Below are 14,345 nucleotides of genomic sequence, written 5' to 3'. Positions count from 1 at the left end.
AATGTATGGTTGCAGCCATTTCTGTATTACCTTTAGTAAAACTTTACTTGCTTGGGATATTAATGATATTATCCAATAATTTCCACATTTCTTTGGGTCACCTCTCTTTGGAATAGGTACAAATATGGATGACTTCCAGTCAGTTGGCCAGGTGGTTGTTTTTCAAATTTCTTGGCATAGATGAGTGAGTGTTTTGAGTATCACATCTGTTTATTAAAAGATTTCAATTAGTATTCTATCAATTCCCGGTGCCTTGTTCTTTGCCAATGCCTTCAATGCATGTTGGAATTCTTCCTTCAGGATCACTGGCTTTTGATCATATGCTACCACTTGAAATGGTTGGACATTGACCATTTCTTTTTGGTAGAGTGACTCTGTGTATTCCTTCCATCTTCTTTTGATGCTTTCTGCATTTCTTCAATACCACAAGTCGAGGTTTGAAATTTTTCTTCATTTCCCTCAGCTTGAGAAATGCTGAGCATGTTCTTCCCTTTTGGTTTTCTAACTCCAGCTCTTTGCACGTTTTGTTACAATATTTGACTTTGTCTCCTAGAGTTGGCCTTTGAAATTTTCTGTTCAGCTCTTGTACCTTCACACTTTTTCCATTTGCTTTAGCGTTTCTATGTGGGAGAGCAAGTTTTGGAGTCTCTTCTGACATCCATTTGAGTCTTTTCCTTCTTTCTTGTCTTCTTAATGCCCTGTTGCTCTTCCTATATGGTGCTCTTAATGTCATTCCACAACTCTTCTAGATTTTGGTCTTTAGTGTCTAATGCATCAAATCTGTTATTCAGATAATCTCTAAATTCAGATGAGATATATCAAGATCATATTTTGGCTCTTGTGAACTTGTTTTAATTTTCTTCAGCTTCAGTTTGCATTTGTATATGCGCAATTGATGGTCTGTTCCACAGTTTGCCCCTAGCCTTGTTTTAGCTGATGATATGGAGCTCTTCCACCGTGTCTTTCCACAGATGTGGTCAATTTGATTTCTGTGTTTCCATCTGGTGAAGTCCATGTATATAGTTGTCTTTCATGTTGTTTAAAAAAGGTATTTGCAATAAAAAAGTCATTGGTCTTGCAAAATTCTATCATGCGATCTCCAGCATCATTTCTATCACCAAGGCCATATTTTCCAACTACTGATCCTTCCTCTTTGTTTCCAACCTTTGCATTCTAATTTCCAGTGATTATCAATACATCTTGATTGCAAGTTTGATAATTTCAGATTGAAGAAGTTAGTAGAATTCTTCAATTATAACATCACTGTCTTTAGTTGTTAGTGCCTAAATTTTTATAATAGTGGTGTTAACTGGTCTTCCTTGTAGGCGTATAGATATTATTCTATCACAAATAGCTTTATACTTCACGACAGATCTTGACATGTTCTTTTTGATGATAAATGAGACACCATTCCTCTTCAATTTGCCCTGGCATAGTGAATCTTGTGATTATAAGATTCAGAACGGCCAATATCAATCCATTTCAGCTAATTAATGCCTAGAATATCAATATTTTGTGTTCCATTTTGTTTTTGACAATTTCCAATTTTCCTAAATTCATTCTTCTTACATTCTATGCTCCGATTATTAGTAGCTGTTTACAGCTGCTTCTCTTCATTTTGAGTTGTGCCCCACCATGAAGGTCCTGAAGTCTTTATTTGAGTCATCACAGTCAACTCTACTTTGAGGAAGCAGCTCTTCCCCAGTCGTGTTTTGAGTGCCTTCCTACCTAATGGTCTCATCTTCTGGCACTATATCTGACAATATTCTGATAGTTTTCATCAAGTTTCAATAATAAATAATCTGGTGCTGACAGTGTTCCACTGCTATTTATAAGGTTTTCGGAAGCAGTCCATCTTTTCTTCTTTCTAGTCTGTCTTCATCTGAAAGCTCATCAGAAACCTGTCCTGGCATTCAAAATACCCGTGGCATAACTTCCAGAATCACAGCAACACACGAGCCACCACAGCACAACAAACTGACAGATGAGTGGTGGTGACCAAATATAGCAAGCTAATATTTAAGTTAATCATTTTGTATGGCCTGTGAATGATGTTATAAATTTTGGCAGAAAAAAAAGTTCCCTACCCCTGTCCTAGGAGTCCTGGTGTGGCACTGTGGACTAATGTGTCAGACTGCAATATCATTTGAACTGCAAGTTTGATGGTTCAAGCTCACCAGCTGCTCCTTGAAAACTCTATACAGGGTTGCTATGGGTCAGAATTGACTCAACGGCACTAAACAACAACAACTCCTGTCCTAAAGGAGCTCTAGTAGCGTAGTGGTTATAAATTGGGCTGCAAACAGCAAGGTCAGCAGTTCGAAACTACCAGCAGTTCCGCAGGAGAAAGATGAGGCTTTATGCTCCCATGAAGATTTACAGCCTCAGACACTCTGTACGGGGTCGCTATGAGTCAGAACCAACTCCATGGCACATAACCACCACCACTGCCACCCTGTCCTGTGCCACTAACTGGTGACTCCGCCCTTTGGTCTTAATAGATGCCATCCTTCTGCCCCTTGGGCATGACAGCCCCACCCCTTCAGTTATGGATGGTGGCCCCATCTTCCTGGCACACCTTAATGGAAGTCCAACACTCCCGAACCAAGTTGATTAAAATATGATTTTTTTTTTTAAACTAGAAGGTTCAGGCTTTGTCCTTGGATAGCCAGGAAACCTTGGCCCCACCCTTTGAAACAAGAAGCCCCAACTTCCATGTTCCTTCCAACCTTTCTGCTGATCTCCAAGCTGCTCCAAGGATGGTCCTGTTCTTGTCTTGGAGGACAACAGGTGTAGTTCCTTTGACCTATATCCTGCCTATAGAATTCCAAGAGGTAAACAACATTGTTTTCCTTTTGTTTTTTTCTCTTTCTCCCTCAGTATAAGCTGTTGAGTTTTATGCTGTGGTGGTTGGTTAGATCCACAAGTCTTTAATTTATTTAACAAAAGATCATGTAGCCATATCCTTGTTGAACATTCTAGAACTCATGTTCTTAATTTGTGCAACAGAAATTTCCAAATCTTTTAAGTACTGTTTTTCATTTTGGACAGTTTAATTTTTAATCCATCTCTTCCCTTTCACATTTTACTAGAAGCAGCGAGGAGAGACCTCATGGCACCTTTAAGATCTTTCATAGGAATCTCATCAGCTTTCTCTCAAACATTTGAACATAGTTCAGTTAAGTTCTTTGCCACTGCATAGAAAGTATGGCCCTTCCTCCATTGTCCAATCACATGGTCATCATTTCTTATAAAGCCACACCAGAAGCACATTTAATGTCCACTTTTCTAACAAAATTCTGTTGCTGGCACTATATGTACTCTCTAAGATGAAAGCGATTTTCTCTACAGGTCTCCTCACTTCCTTCTGAGTGTCTTAGTTCTCTAGTGCTGCTATAACAGAAATACCTCAAGTGGATGGCTTTACCAAACATACATTTATTCTCTCACTGTTTACAAGGCTACAAATCCAGATTCAGATCACCAGGTATGGAGAAAGGTCCTGTCTCCTTTCAGCATCTGTAGACCCAACATTTCGTGGAGATCTTCATGCATCTTGCTGTCCATTTTTCCTTGCATACAGGAGCTTCACAGTGCAGAGACCCCAGGTCCAAAGGACACATTCCACTCCCACCTCTTCTCTCTTGGAGGTAATAAGTCCCTGTAATCACTCACTTCTATCTCCTTTTATCTCTTACAAGTAAAGATGTAGCAGGCCATACCTCAGGGAAACTCCCCTCACATTGGAGCAGAGCTATGAAGGGATGTAGGGTGATGCATCCCACCCTTAGTTCTCTTACTGGTTTGTCACATCAGATCACATCATAGGGATCATCACACAACTTCCAACCCACTGAGAATCATGGCCTAGCCAAGTTAACCCATATTTGGGGGGGATAGAATACAATTTATGAGCCCTCACCAGAATTGCCCTTGACATCCATGATTCTCCCAACAGTCTCTTCAAGGTAAACTATGTTTTTACTTTAGTTGTTGTTTTACTCTTAGACACCTTATAATTCTTCCAGCCTTTACCCACTACCCAGTTCCAAAACAGAGTCTATATTTTAGGTGTCTGCTAGAGAAACATTGCATTAGTCCTAAGGCTGAAGAGAAGGTGGACATCTTACTTGCAAACCCTATACCCATGGAAGATTCTCTGAAATATGTACAGTCCAACAGCTAATCATTTAAATTTTATCCCTGAATTTAGTCAGATGGTCTGAGAGCTCCACTGTTGTCTGAGGACTCACAGAATTGCTTCAAAGTTCAGGTACATGTCATTTAATGTCCATGGTATGTTTTGTGACTTGAACACTGTGTGAGCATCATAATAAAACCTTATGAGAGTTACGGAAAAAAATAAATAGAAGGAGAGCTGTTTTCCCTTTATACATATTTATAAAAAAACTTATGGGACGACAGCACCACACCAGGACTCTCTCTCAAAAAAAAAAAAATATATATATATATATCCAAACATGTGTGTATATACAGTCAAACATATATATATATATGGTCAAACGTATGTGTATACACAGTGAAACATATATATAGTCAAACATATGTGTGTGTATATGGTCACACATATATATAGTCAAACGTGTATATATAGTCAAACATATGTATATATGTAGTCAAACATATATGTAGTCAAACATATCAAACATATATGTACATATATAGAGTCAAACATACATATATAGTCAAACATATACATAGTCAAATACACATATATATAGTCAAACACACACACACACACACATATATATATATAAACACACACATTTATATAGAATATACACACACACATATATATTTATGCACACATAGATAGATAGATAGATAGATAGATAGATAGATAGATAGATAGATGATAGATAGATAGATAGATAGATAGATAGAGAGTCCTAGTGAGGCACTGTGGGTTAATGCACCAGACTGAAAAGCTGTTTGAACTGCAAGGTTGGCGGTTCAAGCTCACCAGCTGCTCTTCGGAAACCCTACACAGGGTCGCTATGGGTTGGGATCGACTCAATGGCACTTAACAACAACAACAATATATATATGGTCAAACACTGTCTGAATGGATGTTTAGAGGCCCATACCTTGATGAAGGAGGGACCAGTCCCTGGAGAAGGACATCATCCTTGGTAAAATGGAGGATCAGTGAAAAAGAGTAAGGCCCCAACAAGATGGATTGACACAGTGGAAAAAACTATGGGCTCTAAGGTAACAGCAAATATGAGGATGGTGCAAGACTGGGTGGTATTTCATTCTGTTGTGCATAGGGTTGCTATGGGTCAGAACCAACCGGATGGCACCTAACAACAACAACCTATATGAAACGATACTTTGGTTGGCTGATGTGGCCCTAGCTTTCATTAAAGGAAACTCTAAGAAGCCAGACTTTTAAGATTTAGAGACTGGTCGTGTGGCGTGAACAGGCAGGTTAATAAGAGAGTGTGGGGGTTGGAGGGGGTGGTCCACAAAGACCCTGAGCTGTTTCCTTGGTGTCTGATAAAATTTCTGGCCACAAATCAAAACAGAAGAGAGGTGAGAGAACAAGTTTGAGGGGCGAATGATGACTTTCATTTTGGCCTCTTGAGTTTGAGGTGTTTTGGGAAAATTAGCCTGTGTCTGGCTCCAATGATGAATTAGAAAGGGATGTGGGGCATCTGTCTCCCGTGTTACCTTGTCCATTCCCCCATAATAATCTGTAGGTTCAACATTCCTAGGAGTTCTCCATGCATCTTGGCATCCATCTCCCCCTGGATCTAGGAGCTTCACAGGGACCCAGGGCCAAAGGTTGTACTCCACTTCTGACACTTCATTCTTGGCTTCTCTGCTCACTTCATCTCCTGTAAAATAAAAATTATTGCATGCCACACCCTTGGAAATCTTCCTTACATTGCATGAGGGTTGTGCTAGGATTAAGGGTGGTGTGTTCTCTCATTAATCCTATTGGCTGATCACATCAGATCCCATCATGGAGGGATCATCACATAACAGCTAATCCACTGAGAATTATGGTCCAGTCAAGCTGAGCCATATTTTGTTGTTGTTGTTGCGTGCCGTCAAGTTGGTTCTGACCCATAGCGACTCTGAGGGTTTCTGTGGAGTGGTTGGTGAGTTCAAATCACCAACCTTATGGCTGAAACCTATTTTTCGGTCCAGTGCATTATCCTGCAGCACCACATTAGGGCTCTGACACATATTTTAGGGTACACAATTCATGACGGGCTGTCTGTTTCTATAATGATTTGCAGCCTCGGAAACTCAAATGGGACAGTTCTAGTCATTCTATAATGAGTCAGAAGCAACTTATTATCAGTGGGATTTGGCAATTCCCAAATTCCCATTAAGAAGATTTGTAGATTAGATTACCTAGTTTTTAACCAAGTTAATCCTTATAGCTAGCCCAATAAACCAAATAAACACTATCATGATTAATATCAGAGAAATTGAAGCTGTCAAGGATTTCGTTGTATTTTCATCAATGATCAACATACATGGAAGCAGAAGTCAAAACATTAAATGGCATATTGCCTCCCTGGGGAAACATGCTGCAAAAGACCTCTTTAAATTAAGTGTTAAAAAACAAAGATGTTACTTTGATGACAAGATGCACTTGAGCCAAGGAATCATCTTCACAATCGTTGCATTTGCATGTGAACACTGGACAATGCAAAAGGAAAACTGGAGAAGAATTTGAGGGAAAAAAAAAAAAATCAGTCTTGGTGGAAAAACAGCCAGAATGCTCTTAGATGTGAAGGTGATGAGACTTGCTTACTATGGACACATCATCAGGAAAGATCTACCACCAGAAAATGACATTATTTTCAGCAGAGAGTCAGCGAAAGTCAGGGAAACCCTCCATAAAATGAATTGACACAATAGTTTCAACAACAGGTTTGAACACACCAAGGATTGTGAGGATGGTGCAGAATCAGGCAACATTTAATTCTGTTATACCTAGAGCTGCCTCAAGTCAGAGTCTACTGCACAGCACCTCACAACAAACATCCTCATTAAAACCAACAAATGCCTTACAGAAATGTCTGTTTAAAAAAAAAATGTTACGAAGGTGTGTTTAATGAAGTGAGCAACAAGGACAGAGCAGGCTTCCACCAGTCAAATTGTGAGGTAAAACTCTAGGTGGTAATCGAAAACAACAAAAACAAGACGCAGAAACCTGTCTGTTTGTGATAGTTTAGTGGAGACCCCCGTACTATTCCCAGTTCATGCAGTTTATGAACAGTTATCACTCCTGGTTAGTTGCTATGATGCCTGGTGGTTCTGTGGCTTAAGCATTGGGCTGATAACTATAAAATCAGAAGTTCAAATCCACCAGCTGCTCCACAGGAAAAAGATGAAGGTGGGTGCGCCTAAAGACGATCAGTCTTGGAAACCCTGTGTAGAGTCGCTTTGAGTTGAAATCAACTTGGCGGCAGTAGGTTTGGTTTATGATGCTGAACAGGTTTCAGTGGAGCCTCCACATTAAAAAAGACTAGGAAGAAAGGCCTGGAGATCTACTTCAGAAAATTAACCAATGAAACCCTTATGGATCACAATGGTCTGATACTATTGTGTATGGATTGCCATGAGTCAATGGCAACGTGATGGCAGCTAGCAACCTGTCCCTTCATGGTCAAGGTGACATTCAGCAATGAATGAGAAGATCATTACTTTTTTGTCAGAAATGTGTGCTAAGGTAAGAACATTTTGGAAACAGAAATTTGGAAAACTTTCTGTCGTTAAGTGATTTTATTGCCAGAAACAATGTGTGACATCTATAAAAGCTCTCTTATTTCACAGTTTAAAATTTGGAAGCACAATTTTGTAGCCTGTTAAAAAATCTTCCAAGGGGTTTTGTGGGCATTTTAACCCATTTCTTGAAAGTATCAAAACAAACAACTTCCAGTTAATTTGTAAGAACAATTCATTGATATCAAAGAATATGAAATTTATTAACCAAATTTCAAAAAAAAAAAAGTTTTTTTTTTCAAAAACTCTTTGAATATTTAGTGGATGGGATTAAAATCTGAGCATAATGAATTATAAGCATGGTACACAATGTCCACAGAGTGATTCACCCTGATTTTCTAAAGGCCTCAAGCATGTTTGATCATAGTGCCTTCACTAAAGTACTTTATTGTTGTTAGGTGCTGTTGAGTCAGCTTCAGCTCATGGCGACATTATGTACAATAGGACAAACATCAGCCTCATTTTGCTGCAGATACTGTATCAGTCCATTTCATTGAGGGCCTCCCTCTCATTCAGGGACCATCTACCATGCATGATGTCCTTCTCCAGAGACTGGTCTCTCTTGGTAACTTGTCTAAAGCCAGCAGATGAGGTCTCACCGAGTTCACTTTTAAGGAGTATCTGGCTGTACTCCCTCTAAGACACACCTGGTCATTCTTCTAGTAGTCTTTGGTATTTTCAATAGTCTTAGCCAATACCACAATTCAAATGCTAATAAGCAACAGAGACTAACAATGTTTTTGAGAAAATAGAATACTTTTTATTGTTGATACATAAAATTATTTTTTTCTTAATTTGTTCACTAAATACATATTGAGACCCCCTCCTCAATACTCAGGTCATTCTAGGTTATCATAACCATGACTGAGACAAAAAACTTGTCTTCATAGACATTCCTTTCTAGAGAAGAAGGTAAAGATAAAAATGCAATAAACATTTCTATTAATGTTTATTTCCCTTATGACTGTTGGTGTTGTGAATTAAATTGTATCCCCCCAAAAAGTTAGGTTGAAGTCTTATTGTTGTTAAGTGCTGTCGAGTCAGTTCCGACTCGTAGCAACCCTGTATAGGATTTCCAAGGAGAGGCTGGAGGAGCAGCTGGTGAATTTGAACCACTGAACTTGTATTTAGCAGTCCAGTGCTTATCCAACAGCACCACACATTGAAACAGTTTCAGTGAGTTCATACTGGAGTAGTAGTTGTTGTTAACTGTCATCAAGTCAGGTCCTACTTATAGTGACCTTGTATAGGATTTCCAAGTAGCTGTTGGATCAAACCTTATAGTTCAAACCAAACTTGTGGTCCAGTGCTTATCCTATGGTGCCACACCAGAGCTGGAGTAGAGTGGGTCCTAAATCTTATCTTTTATAAATGATGTCTGGTATAAAGAATAGAATCTACATAGACACATACACACAGGGGGAAGAGATCACATGAGGAACCATCTACAAGTTAAAGATTGACAAGGAAGTTCCCTCCTCAGAGCCAATGTTCTAAATTGGACTTCTGGCCTCCAAAAATGATGAAACAATGTATTTCTGCTCCTTAAAAAGATCCACATCTGGTATATTCCACTAGGGAACTAAGAGAGGGAGATATATTTACCTGTCTTCACACTGCTAGAAGGCTGTTGCATAGATGAGAAGAAAGGCTCCACCAGGGAGACGTTGAACCAAGAGTAGAATTAGAATTCTCCCATTCTGAGTCCTTCCTTTGTGCAAGGTACTGCTTGTACATTATGTCTAGCCCCTGCAATGCCTCTGAAAGGAAGCTATTTCCGTCATCTTTTCAAGCAAAGAAAATGGAGACTGTGGCTTCCTAGGCCACAGAGACAGAATTGGAACTCATACCAGATATGTCTTCTGGGGCTCTTTAGGAGATTGCACAATAATACTCTGATATCCTTACAGGGGTGATGATTTTAGCTCAAAACAAAGGAAAGCATTCTGAACAATGAGAGTTCACCATCATTGCATTTGATATAGTAATACAATGTTGTTGCTGCTATCCTTGAGAATCTCTCCCTCACCCTTCTGCTCTGCTTTTTCAGTGTTACTTGATTCTCAGCCAGGTTCTGTCCCAGGTGGTAGCAAAATTGGTGACTGACAGTCTAAGCTCTCAATCCCTCAGCTTTGTGAGTCAGAGGAACTGAAGAGAGGTCCTCCTTGTGGATGATACCAACCAAAGTCCCGGAGCTGGATCTGATTGGCCCCACTTGTTCACATGCTGTTCCAAATGCTGTGAGCTGAAATATGCTAATGAGTAAGGTCTAGGTCATCAGGAAGTAGTAGGAAGCAGCCCTTGAGGATCACAGAGATTGTAAGTGGAAAAGGACTAGTTATCCAAAGAAACACTAAGAATTTAACTATACCCAAAGAATTTGGTCTTTGTCTTTGGTTCCTAAGTGATAACTTCTAAAATTTTGAAAATTTCCTAGTGATTAAAGTGTCTCTGTGAGGTCTCCAGACAACACCTCATTATGCTAATGATGAGTGAGGACTGGCCAACCTCAGGGAGGGGGAACAATTCAGTCTAATGTGCTATGTAATGATGCTCTGATAAAGACTATATTGGAAGTAGATGGCTCCACCTACATTATTTCAAAGAAGCTCTAGGGTCTCGCTGGTTGCCCATGCAGGTGGGCAAGTATCATATTCCTTTTGGGAACATGGAAGCTCTGCATTGGGAACTATTCTAGAACTCACTCCAAGTCTCTCTTCATTTGTAGTCTTTTTACTGTAATAAAACTATCATCATAAACATTGCACTTTTTTTTCATTCTGTGAGTCATTCTAGCAAACTATTGAACCCAAGGGAGTAGTAGGAGCCAGTCGGTCAGTAGTGAAGGGGTGTTGGGATCCACAAGCTCCGGCCAGAGTCTACGGTCTTGGCAGGCTTGGTATCAGGAAGATGTTGTTGTTGTTATTATGTGCCATGGAGTCGGTTCTGACTCATAGCGACCCTGTACAGGGTTTCCGAGGCTGTAAATCTTTACGGGAGCAGAAAGCCTCATCTTTCTCCCATGGAACAGCTGGTAGTTTTGAACTGCTGACCTTGAGGTCCACAGCCCGATTCATAACCACTATGCTACCAGAGTTCCTTTAGTAGCCTTTAACTTGTGCAGTATGTCCTCGCTACAAGTATTTAGGGTCAGAGGAAGAAGTACTGCATGAGCACTTGATTTGCAATTGATCCTTACATTTGGTATTGATGTTGTTGTCAAGTGCCAATGAGTTGGTTCCAGCTTATAGCAACTCTGAATAGGACTTCCAAGGAGCAGTTGGTGGGTTTGAACTGCTGACCTTGTGGTTCGCAGTCCAGTGCTGATCTTACAGTGCCACACCAGGAGTGTACATTTGGTATTAGAGAAGTGGAATTTGATTGCCCTCACATGGCCCAATGGATTTCCCCATTGAAAGAGTTACTAATTCATGGTCCATCTAACAGGAGAATCAGGGAAGAGCAGCCGGGCAGGCCAAAATACCTTGTAGCGTAATGGTTACGAGTCAGGCTGCTAACCTCAAGGTCTAACTACTGGCTGTTCCGTGGGAGAAAGATAAGGCTTTCTTCTCCCGTAAAGATTTAAAGCCTCTGAAAACCCATACAGGGTCGCTATGAATCAGAACCGACTCCATGGCATATAACCACCACCACTGACAAAGGGTTACTGCACATTTTAGATAGGGACACTGGAGAACTGAGGAAGAAAATCAGGAAAGGCATTCCCATATGCTGAGCGCCTGTCCTATTAGGGGTTCTATGTACACTGTTTCATGTAAGCTTCATGACCACCCAGCAAAGTGGCCATTGTTGTCTTGATTTGGCAGATTAGGAATTTCCGCCCCAGAGAAATGGAAGTTTCCTAAATTCCCACAGTTGATAAGAGGAGAGCTAGAGTTTAAACTCAAGTCTGTTTGGCAGCCAGGTCTGAACACTTCACATTGTGCTTTCAGAAGAGGACATATATCTGTATGTCCACCTGCCCCCTGTTCCTCATCCAACTGTTCTTAATGCCCCCCACCCACATGGCCTTTTAGCTGTAGCTAATTGGACCCATGCCAGGCCAATCAGTATTACACTTGTAGAATTTTGGCCTTAAATAAGTGGTTAAGATTCAGACTCTCTTCCACAAAGGAGCTGAACTTGCAACCCATATGCTTAGAGCTATGAGGTAGACACATTCCACTTGAGAAGGACGTTAACATTCTGTAAAGAGGCAGGAATGGGGTAGATGCAAATGAGGGACAGGGATGGTGGAAGATAACCCAAAAAGTGATAAAGAAATTTTGGAAATAGTGATGATGGTCCCTGAGTGGTGCAAATGATTTATACTTGGCTAAGGGTGGAGGTTCAGAGAAGAAAAGAAGACCCCCAGCGAGATGGACTAGCAAAGTGGCTGCATCAATGGGCTCAAGAGTGGCAACAACTGTGAGGTTGGTCCAGGACTGGGCAGTGTTACATTCTGTTGTGCTATGAGTTGGTACCAACTTGATGGCACCTAACAACAATACTAACTGAAGTAGTGCTGGTGGCACTGTAGGATAAGCACTTGAGTGTTAACCACAAGGTCAGTGGTTCAAAACCACCAGTTGCTCCATGGGACAAAGATGAGACTTTCCACTCCTGTTAAAGATTTACAGCCTTGGAAACCTTATAAAGGGTTTTAAACCTCATACAGTCTCAATGGTAGTGGATAGGTACTAACTGAAAAGTTCATGGTTTGAATTTATCTAGCAGTATCGTGGGAGAAATGCCTGGTGATCTACTTCTATAAGATTAAAAACCAATGGAGTACAGTTCTGCTGTGAAACCCATGGAGTTGCCATGAGTCAGAATGACTTAAGGACAATAGGTTTGGATTTGGTTGGGTGGTCATGGTTGCACAACATTGTGAATGTAATTAGTGCCACTGAATTATACACTAACAATGGTCACAATGACAAATTTTGTTATATATGTATTTACCACAAATTGAAAAAAAAAAGAAAGAGGTCCCAAAAGACTGCCTGACTCCTAAGAAAGTGAACAGGTCCTGCTTCTAAGAACTTTTCAAGGCCTGACTACATTCCTGCCTTTGACTTCTTTGAAACACCCTACATCTTCAATTTAAACTCTTTCTTCTTTAATCTGACTCCAGAGGTTTGGTTACTTACAACTGGAAGAATCCTATCTAATATAAAAGCCACACAAATGTCAACACACTTGAAAGAGAACTTTAAGTATTGCAAAAGTCAGTGGATTGTCTTCCCAAACTTGCAAAGGCAAAGTAACCAATTTCCATGAACTCCCCTCAAACCAATTTATGTAACTCTGGCTTTCTGAATTAATAAGCATCAGAAAAAGACTGTCAAAAGTAACAGGAATTACAAAAGTAAAACAAACCAAAACAACAACAAAATAGCACGATATTTTTATTCATTTTACAGGAAGCAACAAAATAGAAAGTTGAGTTACTGGAGTGGTTTATTCATTTAAGCAGTCTTTGGAAGGGCTCATGCTTTGAAAAAGGAAACACTCAGCATGTCAGCTATTTCCTTTCTACCTTAAATAAGTTTTTTTTAAATGTCTATAATTTTCCAGAATGTGCAGCGATGCCTTTGGTTCTTGTAATAAGCATTCAGTTAGTTCATATTGGCTACAGCTAAACAGCCCCGTTCAAGTTCAGAACAAAATAGGAAGCAGCTGAAAGTGCCCTACACTGAATTTCCCACCTGGCGAATGAATAGGCTAGTTTATCTTCACACAGGCAAGGTTCTCATAACTGGGCTATGAGAGATGTAAGAGGCAAGTGTTAAGAATGAAAATAACCAAACATGGCTTTCTGTGTGTCTCTTCTCCCTTTATATTCAGTACTTATAAAGGCTGACAAAGAAGGGAGTATTCAGAAGAGGAAAATGAATTGGAGGTGGTAGGAGAAGTCAGTGAAAACATATACCACCACACTTTGATTTCAGTAGGATCACTGAGAACGCTCCTTTATTTACTTTGGTTCTTTCCACTTCTGGGTATCAGAAGATTTAGACCTAATATATTCCTACTATCCAATGAGAAGGAAAGACAGGTGGAGAAGCAGGAAACAGGGCTAGATCTCAAGTTCCATTGCTACAGCTGGAAAAGAGGGACCACTAATTATTCCTAGTGTGCTGCTGTGGGTTAATACACTGGACTCAATGACGGTTTGAACCACAAGGTCGGCAGTTCAAGCTTACCAGCCACTCATTGGAAACCCTGTACAGGGTCTCTATGGGTTGGAAACGACTCAATGGCACTTTACAACAACAACCACAAAAGCTTGAGGAACGTGTACATGTTTTATGGTGCAGCAAACTCTTAAAAGCTTACTCCCAAGTTAATTTGATTTCACCCTTAGAAATGCCTGGAACTATACTCAGGGAAAGGAGCTCTGGTAGTGGAGTGATTACAAATCAGACTGCGAACTTCAAGGTCAGCTGTTCGACACTACCGGCTGTTCAGCAAGAGAAAGATGAGGCATTCTGCTCCCGTAAAGATTTACAGCCTCGGAAACGCTGTACAGGGTCGCTATGAGTCAGAACCGACTCCACAGCACACAGCTACCA

This window comes from Chrysochloris asiatica, unplaced genomic scaffold, assembly GCF_000296735.1.
Source record: "Chrysochloris asiatica unplaced genomic scaffold, ChrAsi1.0 scaffold00049, whole genome shotgun sequence".
NCBI classification, from domain to species: Eukaryota; Metazoa; Chordata; class Mammalia; order Afrosoricida; family Chrysochloridae; genus Chrysochloris; species Chrysochloris asiatica.
This window is presented reverse-complemented; position numbering follows the sequence as displayed.